Below are 20,157 nucleotides of genomic sequence, written 5' to 3'. Positions count from 1 at the left end.
CATATGCAAAAGAATGAAGTTGGACTCTTACCTCATACCATATAAAAAAATTAATTTAAAGTAGATCAAAGATGCACATAGAAGAGCTAAAACTAGGAAACTTAGAAGAAAACAGAGGTAAATTTTCATGACCTCCTTGGATTATGCGATGAATTCTTAAATATAACACCAAAGCATGAGAAAGAAAAAAAAATAGCTAAACTGGACTTTATCAAAATTAAAAGTTTTTGTTCTACAAAGGATATCACAAAAGTGAAAAGACAGTCTACAGAATGGAAGAAAATATTTGCAACCTATATTTCTAATGACACTTGTGTCCAGAATATTTAAAGAACATTTAACAATTTAATAATAAGGCAAATAAACCAATTTAAAAATGAGCAAAAGAGCTGAATAGGCCGAGACGGGTGGATCACGAGGTCAGGAGATCGAGACCATCCTGGCTAACACAGTGAAACCCCGTCTCTACTAAAAAATACAAAAAACTAGCCAGGCAAGGTGGCGGGCGCCTGTAGTCCCAGCTACTCGGGAGGCTGAGGCAGGAGAATGGCGTGGACCCGGGAGGCAGAGCTTGCAGTGAGCTGAGGTCCGACCACTGCACTCCAGCCTGGGCGACAGAGCGAGACTCTGCCTCAAAAAAAAAAAAAAAAAAGAGCTGAATAGAAATTTCTTCAAGGTAGATATAAAAATGGCCAATAAGCACAGAAAAGATGCCTAACACTATTAGTCATCAGGAAATGCAAATCAAAACCACAAGACACTGCTTCATACCCACAAGGACAGCTAGAATTAAAAAGTCAGGTAAGTACAAGTGTTGACAAACGTGGAGAAATAAGTACCCTCATACATTACTCATGGGAATGTAAAATGGCACAGCCTCTTTGGAAACAGTCTGGCAGTTCTTCAAATGATATTGGTATACAAAAGAATGGAAGCATGTCTACACAAAAACTTGTTCATGAATGTTTATAGCAACACTACTCATAATAGCCAAAGGTGGAAACAATCCCAATGTCCATCAATGAACAAATGGATAAACAAAATGTGGTATATCTACACAATGAAATATTATTTGTTCATGAAAAGGAATGAAGTACTGATACATGCTACCACATGTACGAACCTTGAAAAATTACGCCAAATGTGTGCTGAGTGAAAGAAGCCCATCACAAAAGACCACACATTACAGTACTCAGTTCCTATGAAATGCACATAATAGGGAAATCTAAAAGACATCAAGTAGATTAGTGGTTACTTCCAACTAGGAAAGGAAGGGGTGGGGAGATAAGGTGGTGATAGCTAATGGGCACAGGTTTTCAAAAAAGAAAATATTCACATATTCACATACGTGAATATTCACAAAAATATTCACATTCAGTTGGGTGTGGTGGCTCACATCTGTAATCCCAGCACTTTGGGAGGCAGAGGCGGGAGGATCCCTTGAGCCCAGGAGTTGGAGACCAGCCTGGGCAATGTAGGGAGACTCTACCTCTACAAAAAATAAATAAAAATGTTAACCTGCTGTGGTGCTGCATGCCTGTGGTCCCAGCTACTCATGAGGCTGAGTTAGGAGGATTACTTGAGCCCAGAAGGTCCAGGCTGCAGTGAGTCAAGATCGTGCCATGCGCTCCAGCCTGGGTAACAGAGCAAGACCCTGTCTGTCTGTCTGTCTGTCTGTCTCTCTCTCTCTATACACACACACACACACACACACACACACACACACACACATATTCATATACACACATATACACAATATATACACATATTCATATTTTTTTAAATTGACCATGGAGATGGTTGCACATATCTGTGAATACACTAAAATGTTTTTAATTGTATACTTTCACTGGGTGAATAGTATGGTATGTGAATTATCAGTAAAGGTAATGAAAAACTGCCATTTAAATAACTTGTAAGATGTTATTTATGCCGTAATTCCACTTATTTAGAAACACACAAAACAAACTTTTTTAATGTTTAAAGAGAGAAATACAATATATGTCTTAAAATTAATTTGGGCAGAAAACAAACATTTTAAAATAATGAGTTAGCTTGAGAAAGATTTTTAAAGTGAGTAAACTGGGGAAGATGCAAAGGGAGCTTCAACCACATCTGTAATGTTATATGAAAATATTAAAGCAAAAGAAAAATAATTCTGCAAAAGCATTGTGATATTCTCTAAACTTTTAATAGATCTTTTTTGTTGGCTTTAGTTAGGGCCAATTGACATAAGCAGCAATTATACTAATTGCTAAGCCAATATTTGTCTCTTAAGCCAATATTTGTCTCAAGAGAAACCAAGTCTATGAGATCCCTCTACTCGGTATATTTTGAATAGAAATAAGGACCTGGGTCTAGAGTTAACGAGGACTTGCTGTACTTTACATCCTTTAACCTTTTTAGTCTCTTTTCCAAACTTTTTTCTCTTTCTACCCTATTTTTCTCAAGTGCTTTGACTGAAAATAGATGTAATATAACCTAACAAGTATCTGACTAATGCAAGGATTTTGTATATTATCTTCTTTTAATACTGTCTAAATTCTGACATTTTCCCCCCACAAATTACCTAGCTATAGGCTCAGTCTGTCTGTGTTGTTGTTGAGTCACAGATAATAACCATGGGTAACCAGCATGTAAAATATTCTGACTTAGCAACTGTAAGACAAAGAATTTGCTTTGCTAGATATCTTGGTTCCTCAACATGGGAGTAACAACTCTTCCAGAGTGTATGAAATGCCTTTTTCAAACTAAGAGTTAAAATCCTCTCTAGATCTCCTATCACCCTAGACTAGTAATTTCAGCCCAAAGGCCTTCCAGATCTCCCATCTCCTCTCATTCCCTTTTCTCTCTTCCACTCCTCCATGTGCTGAACATGGTTCTCATGGTTGATTTATCAACTTTAGACCATGTGTATCTATTGCCTTTCTGCCACAATAGGCAAGGATTCAGCACACACTATTATCCACCTTTCCTTCCTCTTGCCTCCTCATTTTTGATATTTACATAACTATTTTAATTCATCTATTGCTTATCTTTAAATTTTAGTCATTAAACTATTTGAATGTATTCAACTCAATCTCGACTCCGGTTTGTAAAATGAGAATATTAACACTCTTACTTGCCCTCCATCTCACCTTCCCCTTCTACCTCCCGTCCATTGACAGCTGCCTCTTTGCTTTTCCCTTTTCAAAGTTGATACTATTTATAGCCTGTTCTGTATTCATAATTGTGTGTTCCATAATTTTTAAATGTCAGCTTCTCAACTCAAGTGATTTCCAAAGAAAGATATTATGACAGGGTTAATTTGCAAGTATTGTTTTGGCTTACAGGGAGATTTTAATGTAGTCATTTTGATGCAGCTCCATCAAAATGTAAAAATTATCTATTGTTTAAAACAAGAAATAGAAATGTATGTGGTAGACTCTCCTAAGCCTTACCCCATCTCTGAACATAGGAGAGGATAGGAATGGGGTGAGGCTATTTATGATGCACAATGCTTGATCTTAAGAAAACAAATGCTTAATATGATTTGCACAGTAGGCCACCTCAAAAATGTCTTGTACATTTTGTCTTCCCTTGTATTGTGAAGGCATATAATCAGAGGAAAATATTGGAAAACTCAATTATTTCCTAAGTTTGGGGCAGACTAGACAGCCAATCTAAATGAGAATAATAGCAAAACCTTACAAGAGAATATGTCTAACTATGCAAATACCCCTATGGGGAGATGTGGCAAAATTACAAAGAACAATGCTTTATAAAAATAAAATCTTGTCTGAAATGCCAGTGCTAAATCTCTTCAATAAAATATAAGCTTAAGATAAAATACTAGAATTTCTCATTCATCTCTAGTCTTCTGAGAAGGCTGTAAAAGAATCATTGTTCTCTTTATACACATACCAGCCCACCCACAATTTAAGTGACTCCCCTGGAGCCATAATAAGGGTGCCAGTATGTTGCCACTAGAACCCGGTCTCATAAAGCTTGAAAATTGCTGTAAGACAAAAATCAGTCTTGGATCCTGTACCACAAATTTTAATTCTCAAAAATGTCAGAATACATATTCCTGTAGCAAAACTCCCAGTCTGCATTATGGTGAGGCTTCAGAGTGTTTGACAGTTCATTCAACTGTCCTCCCACAATGTTCAGCATTCTGTTAGATAAGTTAGATTTAGTTTCCCTTCATGAAAGGAGGGAAGTGGACGCTTCCTTGTGCAGACATCCATCTGCCTATGTCTTGGCAGAGTATTTTTGAAAGAGAGAAAAAGAGAAAAAAAAAGATGTTTAAAAAGGAGTGCAATAGTTGTAAAAAATATTGATTCAATTGAGGTTGACTTTCAGATTAACATTTGAGGCTGTAAATTTGCTTAAGACCTCGCAAACAGAGTTGGCTGCTGCTTCTGCTTAATTTTAAAAACAAGAACTCCTGCCCAAATCTCAGGTGAATTAAGAGCACTCACGGCCACTCAAGTCAGCATGGAAGCAAAAAATCAATCGAGTTTTAGATATCACGTCAAGCAAGAATTGCTTAGCAGAAAACCTCCATGACTGCCTGGATCTCACATTTAATACAGGACTCAAATGGGAGCCCGAAGGGAGGGGTGGCATGGAAAGCTCCCGGAACTTCTACCCTGTTCAAGTAGACCAGAAATTCACACACAAGAAATGGTGAGTTTCCCAATCAGAAAGACAGAAATGGAAATAAAGAGGAAATTGTTTGGGGGAAAGAAACATTCTAGAGTGAGTTGCACTGACACTGAACTGTCATCAGGACACTGGGGTAAAAGAAGAAACATTCCAAACATGAGAATGTCATTCATTTTTGCTGGGCTATGTAGGGGAAGTTGACCAATTCCAGTGAGCTCTTAGACAGTAGACTGAGAGGGTGAAGGAGAATCCTGTGGGTGGTCAGGGACCTTCAAAAGTACAGCTCTGTCTGCATCAGCTAAGACAGCTCAAAGAGTGAAGATCAATTGGTCTGGGAAGTAAAAGTAATCCTGTAAGGGATCTCATTAAGCTGTGACATATTAAAGTGAAGGACAAAGGTACATAGCAGGCTCTGGTGTACACACACCTAACACACATAAACCCTTCCCGGCCGGGCGCGGTGGTTCAAGCCTGTAATCCCAGCACTTTGGGAGGCCGAGATGGGTGGATCACGAGGTCAGGAGATCGAGACCATCCTGGCTAACACGGTGAAACCCCGTCTCTACTAAAAAATACAAAAACAAAAAAAAACTAGTCGGGCGAGGTGGCGGGCGCCTGTAGTCCCAGCTACTCGGGAGGCTGAGGCAGGAGAATGGCATAAACCCGGGAGGCGGAGCTTGCAGTGAGCTGAGATCAAGCCACTGCACTCCAGCCTGGGCGACAGAGCGAGACTCCATCTCAATAAAAAAAAAAAGAAAAAAAAAAAAAAAAACCCTTCCCATATGAATGTGGACAAACCCAAGGGGTGCCCAAGGGACCCAGAAATTTCTCATGCTATCCTGATGCCACAGCTCAGGATTTCCTTCCCCTCTCAAAGGCTGCTATGGGAATCTACCTTTCTTCCACTCTGGGTTATATGAAATACTTAGGGTTCATTAAATAAACTTATTCTCTAATATGTAAAAGTCTTGTTTCTATCCACCGTGTTCACAGAGTAATCAGAAGCTCTTATGTGTAAATTAACCTGATATGATCTGAGGGAAAATGGAAGGTTAGGATGGAAGGAAAACATAGAGGGATGCCTTCTATTTCATCATCTATAAACCAGGAAAGATGCTCATCTACACAGCTTATTACTACCTACAACTGGGGGATGGGGGGCCATTCTGATCCCTCATCCTCTAGAAGTAATGTACAAAAATATTTTAGGAAATATTCCCTTTGTAAAATTTCCACTACATAGGCTTATTCTTCGCAAACTTCAGAAATGCCATGTGCAGCTGTGGACTAAATGGGCTCCAAAAGAGTTGTGCAACATGGTGGCCCTGAATACCTTGTACCCCAGGATTCATTTTTTACTCATATGGAAAATATCTTCATTGCACATCTACTATGTGTCAGGCTTTTTTCTAGAGGCTGAGAATACAGCAACACAAATGGCAGAGTCCCTGCATTTGAAGATTTTTACATTCAACAAACAAGTAAATGATACATATATAACCTCAAGCAGCAATAAGTACTGTGAAGAAAAACAAAGGTTAAGGAAATGGGCAGGGAGGAGAGCAGGTCAGTTGCTTTAGAGAAGATAATTAGGTAAGGCCTCTCCAAGTGGTAATAGTTGAGCAAAACCTGAGTGATGTGAGAGAACAAACCAAAAGAAAAGTGTAAGTTTTATTAGAGGTGTGATGGAAAGCCATTGTAGGGCTTGGAGAAGGACAGTGAAATGACTGATGGTGTTTTATAGAGACCAGTCTAGTTGCTGTAAGAAAAATAGACTTTAGAGAATCAAGAGAGGGTACAGGGAGACCAGTTAGCAGGGAACACCAGTGAGAGATGACGATGGCTCAGACAAATGCAACCAAATAAAGGTGATGCATGATGAGAGTCAGCATATACTTTGAAAATCAAGTGTATGGCTGATGGATTGAATAGAAGGAAAAGATGAATCAAGGAAGTCTTTTAAGTATTTGGCCTAAGCAATTAGATGAAAGGATGTATCATGCACTATAGTAAGAAAGACTCCGGAGGAGCAAGTTTAGGGGAATGGAGAGCCAGGAGCTTTGTTTAGGATATTTTAAGTTTGAGATGCCATTAGACATTCAAATAGGGATGTCATAGGCCATTGTGATGCAAGCAAACCCCAAAATTAGGGCTCCGCTAGGATGGTTCTTGGCTTTGCACCGGAAAGAATTTAAGAGTCAACCGATAAAGTGAAAGCAAAGCAAGTTTATTTGAGCAACAGGGTACAGGAAAATGGTATTCCATAGACAGAGCAGAGCTGGCCCATAGGCAGAGTAGTATATGTGGACTGCTGGCTAGCTATATTTATAGCCACTCCTTAATTATATGCTAAATAAGGGGCAGGCTATTCATGAATTTTCTAGAAAAGGAATGGGGAGTCCCTTGAACAGAGGGTTCCTCTCCCTTTGAAACCATATGAGGTAACTTCTGGGCATTGCCATGGTACTCGTAAATTCTCATGGTGCTGGTGAGAGTATCTTTTAGCATGCTAATGCTTTATAATTAGTGTATAATGAAAAATGAGGGCAACTAGAGATTGTTTTTGTTGTCATCTTGGTTTTAGCTGGTTTCAGCCAGTTTCTTGAACTCCCTACCTAGTGATCTACCCGCCTTGGCCTCCCAGAGTGCTAGGATTACAGGTGTGAGCCACCACACCCAGCCTCAGTTTCTTTACTGCATTCTGTTTAGATCAGCAGCCTCGTGACTGGGGTCATGACCAGTACCTGGAAAACAAGTCCCGCTGATCTCCCCTCTCAGTTGGATATGCGAATCCAGAGCTTAAAGTAGAAGTCAGAACTGACTGGAGATATGAATTTGGAGGTAATCAACCATGTGTAACATACCCCCTTCTACTTGACCAATAAAGCTTTGCATTCTATTTACTTTCCTGTTGAGGAAAGGTACCCATGGAAGTTTAAAGACTTTCCACAAAGAATGGAGTTTACTAACAGTGAAAGATCCTCCAATACTTTCTTATGAGCACCATCCAGAGCTTGTTCCAACTGAGCTTGTTTAGTTGGAAGTTGTTCAAGTTCCTGATGTACATGTAATTTTAGAAATGCATTTGGCACAAGGTATACATTATCAAAACATCTTGGTGCACACCATAAATATATACTATTTTTACCTGCCAATTAAAAAAATTTTAAAGAAATGCATTTGGGAAAATTGCCTTCGACTTACCTGCTTACAGTTACCATGTCTCCCACCTGGCCACACACACAGCTATGTCTAATCTGAGCTCTTATTGGTACTGTGATTCCTCGTGAGAAAAATCAGCTAATTCTATTTGCCTTCCTTTCCATTTTCCTTTTAGTCCTTTAGGACTCAGAGATCTTGCACAGAAACCAAGAATGGAGATGTAGCCAAGACTCAGGAAAGACCTAGAACCAGAAATAGGAAAGTCGTCAGGACTCTCTGTCCCTCCTTTCTGTTAAGTATCTGTGTCAGTCTTTTTCAAGACAGATGCACTCTCCCTATTTTGTGGTCTACATGGAGGAACATGGCCACCCACAGGTAAACCCAAGTTCACATGCATAATAGACTATATCACTGGCTTTGATTCTTCTCACCACTCACCACTCATCCCTTCAGTCCATATCCATGCCCTGTGCCATATAACCGCAGCTCCATCAAGGGGGAGAGTGCATTGGGGTCAGTCATTGACTTATTTGGCCAACAGAATGGGGCAGAAGCAAAAGCGCCACTTCCAAGCCTAGCTTCTATGAGATCCATTACATTTCCACTGGTATCCTTGTACTTTGGGCATTGCCATAAGGACTTTCCAGCGTAGGCCACTAGTGCTAGCATGAGAATAAAAGGTACATGGAATTGGGCTGCTCAGCTGGACCCAGACTAGATCAGCCAAATCCCTGGCAAGCACACATACATGAGTGTAAATAAATGATGATGGTCATGTGACCCTGAGATTTGTGGGTGTTTTGCAGCATTACTGCTCCCAGAGTTAAATGACACATGTTACAATGATAGTCACCCCCAGAGCCTATCTTATCTCCATCTGAATCCCAACTTCACTTTCTGAGGAAAGAGACAATAGTGGATTCAACTTGGATCAAGTGTCAACACCCATGGCTGGCGAATGTATTCAAGGCTGTACATATAAACATGGCTATCAGTAGCCCATCCCTGTGGATCAAGAGAGAGTTCCCAAATGTGGTGGTTATGGCGAGCTGAGCAGGCACCCAAAAGTAGTCAACTTCTACTTTATGTACAAAATGCTTCCTAGAGCAAGAACTGCCTTTAGGTAAAAATTGTTTACCATGACAAAAACTGTCTCCTGCAAGAAAATTCTGATCCCATAGGCAACTGAACTTTGAAGGGAAAAAAAAAAAAAAATGAAAAACAGCCATATTCTTTAAAAAGGTAAGATAGAGAGCAAGGAGAAATGTTTAACTGCAATAAATCACAAGCTTTGGGTATAATTTGATCAATGGTTTGCAAGGAAATCAATGATGAGGTAAGTAATTTCTATTCCTTGTGAGTAATTTCTATTCCTTGTAAGTAATTTCTATTCCTTCCTCGTTCTTTTGTGAATCCATAAGCCTTGGCTGCTACCAGCCATTCCATGCAATTGGCCATCAGGTATAGATCTGAGCCTGGCAAAGGATAGAGACCAGTCTCTTAGTGAATAAAAAAGATCACAACCATTCAAATTTAATGAGTACAACATAGGTAATATTAGACCTTTCCTTGAATGGTGAATTTAAAATCAGAGAGGTATTACACAGCAAAAAATGGATTTATTCAAGTCAGGTGATTCTGTCTCCTCTAATCACCCTTTGGGAAGATATAATGAGAACTTGTAGGTTTTGAACATTCAAATTGAAAAAATGTTTATAATAATGTACATAGTTTTGTTTGCATCTACTATTTAAATTTCTCTGATTACCAACCCATTTCTTAAAATGCTAATATGAGGGTGGAGATTATATTTTTACTTTACATGTCACTTCCAGAGAGGAAATAGCTGATTATGTTTTTACCCACTTACAAATGGAAGCATCCATATATACATATATTTTAAATACATTATTATTACACAGACCACACGTGAAATTTAAATGGAATAAGTACACATTGTAAATTATAGCCAAATGGACTATGAATACTTCTTTGTTTTTTGTTTGTTTGGTTGGTGTTGTTTTGTTTTGTTTTTAAGACGGAGTCTTGCTCTGTCGCCCAGGCTGGAGTTCAGTGGCACAATCTCAGCTCACTGCAACCTCCACCTCTGGGGTTCAAGCGATTCTCCTGCCACAGCCTCCTGAGTAGCCAGGATTAAAGGCACACACTACCACAACCAGCTATTTTTTTTAATTTTAGTAGATACGGAGCTTCACCATGTTGGCCAGTCTGGTCTCAAACTCCTGTCCTCAAGTTATCCACCTATCTCGACCTCCCAAAGTGCTGGGATTACAGGCATGAGCCACCTCACCCGGCCCTATGAACACTTCTTTGAACAACTGATATAATTCTGAAAGCATGATACTTGCCAAAAAATATGCTTACTGAAGGATTCTATTTGGAAGCAATTAATAATCAATAATAGTATCATAATGAGTGCATTTGTGGGGGTACATGGTGTCCTATCAAATATTTGTCAGGCAAGCAATAAAATTTTGAACAAATAATCTAATTTAAAGAGAAGGGTAAAAGAAAATTGAGATGAAATGAAAAAACGTTCCAAATACTTTATAAGAAATCGTATTGAGACCAGAGTCATCTAACAGCAGCTGCCACTCTGAATTTCGGTTTCCATGCAAAACTAGAAGAGCTAGTCTTCAGCTTGTGCTTTTTCCTAGGCAAAAATCCCTGAGGCAAGTAAATTCAAAGCACTGTGAACAACTCTAAGGGTGAGTTGATCTTACCCTCTACCCTAGACCTATAAAATCTGATTACCCAAATGGATTAAGAATCTGTGTTTTTAATAGGCACCCCAGGTGATTCTGTTGTACAGCTAAATTTGGAAACCATTGCTCTGGAGAGAAAAATAGAAAGCTGATGCTGACACAATTGGTACATCTGTGATGGCACTGAAGCAGGCATTCAGAATTCTCAGGAAATGCCAAGTCAGGAATGGCCTTTTTGGCTCAATACCCCACACTTTTGTCCCTCCCTCCCAGGAGCTAAGAATTTTCCCTTCTTTAAACATCACACTTAGGCAATGTGGTGCAGTCGGGGTGCGTGACTCTCGACAGTCTCTGCAGCCCCTGTGTGCCCTGAGAGCTGGGGTAAGGTTGGCACTGATGGAAACAGCATGACTGAGAGGTGGACAGGTGGAAAGTGCTGCCCTTCAGTGACACAATCCTTTGAAGCTCAGATTGCAGTTTAAATCTTTCCTTAATGTGAATAAGGTCAATGGATTTCCTTTCTTTAAACTACCTTTCTAGCATAGGATTTTAAAACTTTTTTAAGATCTCAAGTGAAAATTAGATCCATCCAACGATGTGAATGATTTGGAATTAAACTGGCATAGAGTCCAAAATGAACCTCTAAATTATTTAATCTCTAAATTGCGTATTTATTGGGGACTGGATTACAAAGAGGAGTAACTGACCACAGGCATGGTTTATCTTTAAATGTGTTTTAAATCTATGTTTGTGCTATTTTACATCTGAAAAATTAAATGCCACATTTAATTCACAAACCCTTCCTTGTGTATTGATTTTTAAATTATATCACCATAATTGCACCATGTTGCCTAAGTGACATTATGCTACATGATAAACTGCTAATAACGAAGACCTAAAAAGAGCCTCCATCTGTCCATCAGGTTTCGGAAGAGAGATCAAGGCAGCACTTGTGCTAAACCGTGCTTAAGGTGCCATGACTCTCGATAGTGTCTGCAGCCCCTTTGTGCCCTGAGTACCGAGGAAAGATTGGCATTGATAGAAATAGCATAATTGAGGGGTGGACAGGTAGAAAGTCCTGCCCTTCCAATCATTAAAAAATCAGAAACAACAGGTGCTGGAGAGGATGTTGAGAAATAGGAACACTTTTACACTGTTAGTGGGGCTATAAACTAGTTCAACCATTGTGGGAAACAGTGTGGCGATTCCTCAAGAATCTAGAACTAGAAATACCATTTGACCCAGCCATCCCATTACTGGGTATATACCCAAAGGATTATAAATCATGTTGCTATAAAGACACAAGGACACGTATGTTTATTGCAGCACTATTCACAATAGCAAAGACTTGGAATCAACCCAAATGTCCATCAGTGACAGACTGGATTAAGAAAATGTGGCACATATATACCATGGAATATTATGCAGTCATAAAAAAGGATGAGTTCGTGTCCTTTGTAGGGACATGGATGCAGCTGGAAACCATCTTTCTCAGCAAACTATCGCAAGAACAGAAAACCAAACACTGCATGTTCTCACTCATAGGTGGGAATTGAACAACGAGATCACTTGGACACAGGGTGGGGAACGTCACACACCAGGGCCTGTTGTGGGGAAGGGGGAGGAGGGACGGGGGAGGGCTAGCATTAGGAGATCTACCTAATGTAAATGACGAGTTAATGGGTGCAGCACACCAACATGGCACATGTATACATATGTAACAAACCTGCACGTTGTGTACGTGTACCCTAGAACTTAAAGTATAATAATAAGAAAAAAGAAAAAGGAAAAGAAAGTCCTGCCTTTCAGTGACATGCTCCTCTGAAGCTCGGGTTGCAATTTGAACCTTTTCTTTAATGTGAATAAGATCGACTGAGTTTAAGGAACGTATATTTAGGGATCTAATCATCTTTAGATTTCCAACATAGTTGGAAGGACAAAATCTACCTCTCTGACCTTTGTACACTGCTTTTGATGGTCACCAAGAACAATGCAGGCCATGGCAAAAGAAGAGCCTACAGAGTAGTGGAAACAAGTAGACATATAACTTATATATAAACACACACATGTACATACACAAACACAAAAGTGTATGCCAACGTGGCAGGCAGGATGCAAAGGAAGCCAGAGGTTGGGTACACTGCAGGAAGAAAACAAGAAAGGCCAGTGGGGCAGAACTTACCCAGTTCTATTTGCAGGAGGAATAAGAAGCCACTTCTTAAAAGTATTCCTAAGACAAAGGAGAAGAAAGTTATACAAACGTGGTCCAAGAACACTAGGTCAGTACGAGAAGGAAAAGGAGATTTAGGGACAGTTATTTGCCTGAGTCACAGCAAAAAAGCCTGGAATACATGAAGTGAAAAATACAAGATTTCTTTCACCAACTTTTCAGTCAGGTACAGAGCATGAAAAACAATACTCCTCTGGCCTGTGTAACAGAATATGAAGGAGTTAATCATCACTTCTCACTTCTAGGGAATGTGGAGCTCATCAGAGCAGAGGGATACAGCAGCCTGGGCATGAAGTTGGACCTGCCTCCTACTGGAATCAGGGAGATGTGGAAGAGAATGACAGAGGGAGGAAGAGGGAGCAGTCTGGCAGAGTGCTAGCTCCTAAGCTCATGTGAGGCATCTATGGGGCTTTCTGAACCAGCTGGAGAAATCTGAGAGCCATCTCCATTTCCACAATTACAGACAGAAACAGAGGCAGAGAAATACCTTTTTTTCTTTCTTACATTATGACCTCATAGTAACCTCCATGAACGCATGATCTGGGGAAATAGGAGTCATCCATTTTTTAAAGAATGTGGTGATATATCAAAGATGACTTACATCTTGATCTAGCATGTGGCGTTATAGATGGATAAAAGGAGACACATTTATGTATGTATACATACACACATGCACACACATGCATACATGTATTATGGTTGCGATCGTGTTTCAGTATAGACACATACACTCTTTTCTTACTTTATTAAAATGCTGAGTTTACTTCACATATATATTTTTGCCTCCCCATCGTTTCCATGTCTGACCACTGCTACCATTATGTCATATTGCAACATTCCATACATACTTAAAACCAAAGGGTGGAGTTCCATCTTTAAAAACCAAAAAGGCATTTTGGACAACACATTCTTGGCAATAGAACCTGGAAAACATTTATTAAACACAGTAGGGAAAGCTCTCACTCTGCATTACAGAGAGGACAACCAGATATCAACTGTTACAGAAATGAAATGAGATGAAAGTTTTTTAACAAATTGTTTAAACTCTTTTCTTAAAGTGACTTCCTCCACTGCCAGAGATCTTGAATAGCCTCCTGGTTAGTTATCTGGAAACAATTCTTCACATAACTGACGAGCTTAGCTTCCACTTTAGGAAGAGAACTGCCTCGTTCTATACTTGCTTGCATTTTTGCTTTAATGTCTTCTACAGGACTAGGTCCTTTTGGTGTTTCAGGAGTTTTTCTATTCCTGTTTTTTTGTTTTGTTTTGTTTTGTTTTTTTGAGAGGGAGTCTCACTCTGTCGCCCAGGCTGGAGTGCAGTGGCGCAATCTCAGCTCACTGCAAGCTCCACCTCCTGGGTTCACGCCACTCTCCTGTCTCAGCCTCCCAAGTAGCTGGGACTACAGGCGCCTGCCACCACACCCAGCTAATTTTTTGTATTTTTTAATAGAGATGGGGTTTCACCATGCCAGGATGGTCTCGATCTCCTGACCTCATGATCCATCCACTTCGGCCTCCCAAAGTGCTGGGATTACAGGCATGAGCCACTGTGCCCGGTCTTGACCTTTTGATCTGAGCATTGGTGGTTTTAAGTCTTTTCCATTCTAGTTTCATTTTTGTGCATTTTTGGCTGGTATATCTTACATAGATTTTTTCACTGGAGCTTTTTCTTCAGTTTCCTCATCATCTTCATCATAATCATCATCGTCTTTACAGCAGGATTTACTTTTTTCCATGAAACCCTGCTACCACCTGCAGGATCAGATCACTTTCCAGATATACTTAAGAGTTTCACATCCTCCTCCTCCTCATCTTCTGACTCTGCATCTTCCTCCACAGCTACTAAGTGCTGTCCACTAATATGCAGTAGCCCTAAACCACACTTCAATTGTAAGACCACAGGTAGTGGTATTTCAAAGCCCCCAAGGGAAACTGTTGCCTGTACAGACATTTTCAAAGTTGCCAGTGTTATTTTAATTGGACTACCTTTGTAATTCATTGCTTCTGCTTCAACAATGTGCAATTCATATTTTGCACCAGCCCCTAAACTGATGGTTCTTAAAGATAACTGGAGCTCATTTTCATCATCATTCACGTTAAAGTGATTATCTTTGTTGGCCTTTGGTTCACAACTGAAAGGATAGTTCTGGGGCCTCAAGGGACTCATATCCCTGTTCATCGAATCCTCCATGGAGTGGTGGCATGCACTTAGGTGGGAGAGAAGGCAAACAGAGATAAATCACTACTGCTCCAGGGAACAGCCCCGCAGAACAGAATCACGCCCAACACATACATTCTTATACACTTTTTTTTTCTTTTTTCTTTTTTCTTTTTTTTTTTTTTTTTTTTTTTGCAGAAATAACAACTATTGCTGATGGATTTGATGACAACCCAGATGGTGGGTGGTGATGCCATTTCCTGAGTAGGGAAAACCAGGAGAGGAATCAGAGTGGGTCGGAGGAATTATTAACAAGAGTTCAGTTCAGGACTCATTCAGTTTGAGATGAAAATGCTAAGTACGCAATGGATGCACTATGTGGGGTTCAGAGGAGAGACTGTAGGAGATGTCAAATGGAGCATCATCAGCATTTAAAGTCATGGCCCCAAATGAGCTCCCTATGAAGAGAGGGTAGATGGAAAACAGAAAGCAGCCTAGAACTGAGCCCATGGAACCCTAGTTTTGTGGCTGGACTGAGGAAGTGGAAGAATGAGGAAACTAAGCTTTATGTTGAATTCAGTTGAATTTCATAGAATTGTGTCTCTCCAATTATGGTCCTTTGTTTACCCTAAGGGAAAGGGTTTTATGATCAAATTATATGGGATATCTCTCATATACCGCTCCCTCTGGGAGTTTCAGAGGACCAGAGCAATACTTAACGATGAAAGATTCTGAGATGTCCTTAAAGGAAAAAGTTAAATTTTAAAAGAGCATTTCTTTAAGTCAGGGGTTCTTGGAATGCGATCCCCAAACCAGCGGTATGAGCATCACCTGAGAACTTGTGAGGAATGTTCATCCTCAGCTCCCCATAGACTTACAGAATCAGAAGCTCTAAAAGTGAGACCCTGAAATCTGTATTATAATGACCTGCCACAGTGACTCTGATGTGTGATTCAAAGACCACAGTCCCAAACATTTGGCCATTTTTATTTTGTTGACAAATAAGCACTTTCCAAAATGTCCTAGTTGGAAAATATTGTTACTGCAAACCCCAGTTTTAAGATCTTTAGTTTAACAAACTTTAAAGTGCAGAATCACTATTAAGAATTAAGTTCACAGCTGGGCACAGTGGCTCACACCTATAATCCTAGCACTTTGGGAGGCTGAGTTGGGTGGGTCACCTGAGGTCAGGAGGATTTGGAACCAGCCTGGCCAATATGATGAAACCCCCATCTCTACTAAAGACACAAAAATTAGCTGGGTGTGGTGGCCCACACTTGCAGTCCCAGCTACTTGGGAGGCTGAGGTGAGAAGATCACTTGAACCCAGGAGGCAGAGGTTGCAGAGAGCCAAGATTGCACCACTGCACTCAAGCCTGGGCAAAAAAGCAAGACTCCATCTAAAAAACAAACAAAAAAAGAATTAAATTTACTATCTCACCTTTTATATATTTGTTGCTAAATCATCATGCCCCAAAATATTTCTATCTATTAAAAAGTGGCTTTTTGCCAACAAACTACACTTCGTTATGTGCCAGTCTATGATATATTTTAAAATATGTTTTATTTATTTTTTTATTTATTTTTTTTTTTTGAGATGGAGCCTTGCTCTGTCACCCAGGCTAGAGTGCAGAGGTGTAATCTCAGCTAACTGCAACCTCTGCCTCCTGGGTCCAAGTGATTCTCATGCCTCAGCCTCTCCAGTAGTTGGAATTACAGGTGCAGATCACCATACCCAGTTAATTTTTGTATTTTTTAGTAGAGACGGGATTTCACCATGTTGCCCAGGCTGGTCTCAAACTCCTGACCTCTAGTGATCTGCTGGTCTCAGCCTCCCAAAGTGCTGGGATTATAGATGTGAGCCACCATGACCAGCTTCAAATACGTTTTTAAATTTTACAAATATAGTGATCTCTTTTGCCTTCCTAAACAGATCAAATTATCTACACCTGCCCTATCTAATAAGTTAGCCCCTGACTATATGTGGCTATTTACATTTAAATTGCCTAAAAAAATGTTAACAGTTTCTCAATCACACTATCCACATTTCAAGTGCTTGATAGCCACGTGTAGCTCACAGTTACCACATCAGCAGTGCATATCTACAACGTTCGTTGAACAGCACTGATTTAGATTATGAAGAGTTCCTCGCTTTTGTTACCAATGAATCCCTCATAGCCAGCATTTTTTAGAAGAAAGCAATTGTGATATGTGAGTGTGATCCTTGTTTTTCCAGAGGACATCAGTCTTGATGGAGAAGATTAGGGAAGGGCAATGAAAAACTCAGCTAAGAAAATCAGTGGTCGGTTGGGTGTGGTGACTCATGGCTGTAATCCCAGCACTTTAGGAGGCTGAGGTGGGCAGATCACCTGAGGTCAGGAGTTTGAGACCAGCCTGCCAACATGGTAAAACCCCATCTCTACCCAAAATACAAAAATTAGCTGGGCGTGGTGGTGGGTGCCTGCAATCCCAGCTACTTGGGAGGCTGAGGCAGGAGAATCGCCTCAATCCAGGAGACAGAGGTTGCAGTAAACCAAGATTGTGCCACTGCACTCCAGTCTGGGCAACAGAGCAAGACTCCATCTTGAAAAAAAAAACAGGAAAAGAAAAGAAAGAAAGAAAATCAGTAGTCTGGAACTTTAAGCTCAAATGTCTCCCTTATTTTTCTACAGAGTCTTAGGTATCTCATGCTCCAACCCCATTGAAGATCCCCTCCTGTTGCCCTTGAAATCCGCTCCTCTCACCACGTAACAGCCTGGTCCAGCCATCACCCCTTTACCACCACTGCTGCTGCTGGTGTCAATTCTCACTGCCATTGTCATTCTCACCACATATTCTGGCCATTCAGCATCTTTGAAACCCCCTTTTCTGTACTTGGGCACTCCCACTTTATGAATCCATGCTTTCTTAAACTAGATGCCTTCCCCTTGCTAGTCTCCCTTGCAGTCCATGTAGAAGCCTTTGACCTAGGCTCCACCAGTCAGGTACATCCATGGCAGATTTCAATTTGGGAGAAAGCAATACAATTAAGGCACCACTCAGGCACTATGTGATAGACAGCATGCCGGTGACGATGGCAGAGGGTCCACAGAGACATTCTGCTTTCAGCAGGAGCAGCAGCAACAGTCTGGAGGTAGTGCCCCAGGCTCAACGTCAGCAAGGCAAATTCCTGTCCTGGCTCAGCATGGCAGGAGGGCCGCCACCAGAACAACCCACTGATGTGACTTGCATCTTATTCCTGGCTATAAAACATCCAAAGCCCCATTCTGTGGCTTCTTGGAAATTCTGTGAGCTATCTTTTAATATGTTCCTTTTCAGCTCAAATTAGCAAGAGTGGGTTCTGTTGCTTGTAAATAGCATCCATAGCAGAAATTCCTACCCAAGTTGGAACGAGTTCTCTTTATAGCATTTACCCACACACATTGATTATATGGCTTGTGTCAGACTCTCTGCCAGAGACTGGAGATACAAACATATAGGGGAATTGTTCTCAAGGGGCTTAAAATTCAGGCAAAGAAACAGATCAGGACACCAATGAGGACTTTAAAATACTGTTGGTGGTCGTGACAGAAATACAAATGTGGCATCGTGGAGACCCGAAGGACAGGAAGGAGGAAAGCAAACTGGGGAAGTCTTTAAGGAGAAGGTGGCTCTTGAACTGAGTTGTCCAAGATAAACAGGTGTTTGACAGGCAGACAATAGGACAAAGGAAAGGAAAAAACACGCAACAGGGGGAGCAGGCTGCTTCAGTCTTCCTGGTTCTGGAAGCAGTGGTCAAAGCGTGTGGTCAGATGGGGACAGGTAGGAGTCCGGGCAGCAAACAACAAGGCCAGAGAAACCATGAAAACAATGGTGTCATTTGAGTGCCTGCTGCTTACATTGTTCTAACCATTTTACATTGTATTAACTCATTCATGCCTCATTACAGCACTAGGAAGTGGATGACTCTATCAGCCTTACATTATAAAATACTAAGGCAGGCTGGGTGTAGTGGCTCATACCTGTAATCCCAGCAGTTTGGGAAACTGAGGCGGGTGGATCACCTGAGGCCAGGAGTTTGAGACCAGCTTGGCCAACATGGTGAAACCCCATCTCTACTAAAAATACAAAAATCAGCCAGGTGTGGTGGCGGGTGCCTGTAGTCCCAGCTACTCTGGAAACTGAGGCAGGAGAATCTCTTGAACCCAGGAGGCAGAGGTTGCAATGAGCTGAGATTGTGCCACTGCACTCCAGTCTGGGCAACAGAGCGAGACTCCATCTCAGAAAACATAAAATAAAAAATAAAACACTAAGGCAGAAAAGAGACTTGCCCGGGTTACACACACCTAGGGGGCAGCAAGAAGAAAAGTTTTACCCCACGATACAGCTCTAGAGTCCGTACTTTTAACCACCCATGCTACTACAGCCAGCTGGGAGCCCGTGCAGGGCATCTTTATATTCCATTCTAAGGAGCTTGGACTTGACCTTCTAGCAGTGCTAAAAGGTTTTTTTGTTTGTTTGTCTGTTTAATTTTTATTTTAAGTTGAGAAATACATGTGCGAGTTTGTTATATAAATTGTATGCCACAGGGTTTTGGTGTGCAGATTATTTTGTCATCCAGGTAATAAGCATAATACCCAACAGGCAGTTTTCCGATCCTCACCCTCTTCCCATCCTCCACCCTCAAACAGGCCCTGGTATCTGTTGTTCCCTTGTTTGTGTCCATGTGTACTCAATGTTTAGTTCCCACTTTTAAGTAAGAACATGTGGTATTTGGTTTTCTGATCCTGTGTTGGCTTGCTAAGGATAGTGGTCTCCAGCTCTATCCATGTTGCTGCAAAGGACATGATCTTGCTCTTTTGTATAGTTTCATAATATTCCTTGGTGTGTATGTACCACCTTTTCTGTGTCCAGTCTACCATTGATGGGCATTTAGGTTAATTCCTTGTCTTTGCTATTATGTATAGTACACTAAAAGCTTTTAAGTAGGTGAGTGGAATGATCAGACTTGTGTTTTAGGAAAAACAACGTATTTACAGAACAAGGCAGCCTGAGTATGGGTAGCTAAGCAAAAAGACCTGACTCCACTTCCCACAATGCACACACACACATCCCTCCTCCTGGAGCCTGCCACACAAACCAGGACAAAAAGGCAAGCTTTTGGGAAAGGGATTCAAAACCAAGGAAGAAACAGCAACTCTTAGCAGAATATCTCACAACAGACTTGGGGCACAACCATGGTTCCTGACTTAG

The 20,157-nt window shown here is 40.8% G+C and overlaps 1 pseudogene; it reads right to left on the bottom strand.

Annotated features, from left to right (window-relative positions):
• Positions 1 to 13,820: 13,820 nt before the first annotated feature.
• On the bottom strand, positions 13,821 to 14,959 carry LOC111553432 (annotated as a pseudogene).
• Between the last annotated feature and the right edge of the window lie 5,198 nt (positions 14,960 to 20,157).

The sequence above is a fragment of the Piliocolobus tephrosceles genome, chromosome 8, assembly GCF_002776525.5.
Source record: "Piliocolobus tephrosceles isolate RC106 chromosome 8, ASM277652v3, whole genome shotgun sequence".
Taxonomy (NCBI): domain Eukaryota; kingdom Metazoa; phylum Chordata; class Mammalia; order Primates; family Cercopithecidae; genus Piliocolobus; species Piliocolobus tephrosceles.
The sequence above is the reverse complement of the archived record's forward strand: the minus strand, read 5'-3'. Positions and strand labels throughout refer to the sequence as shown.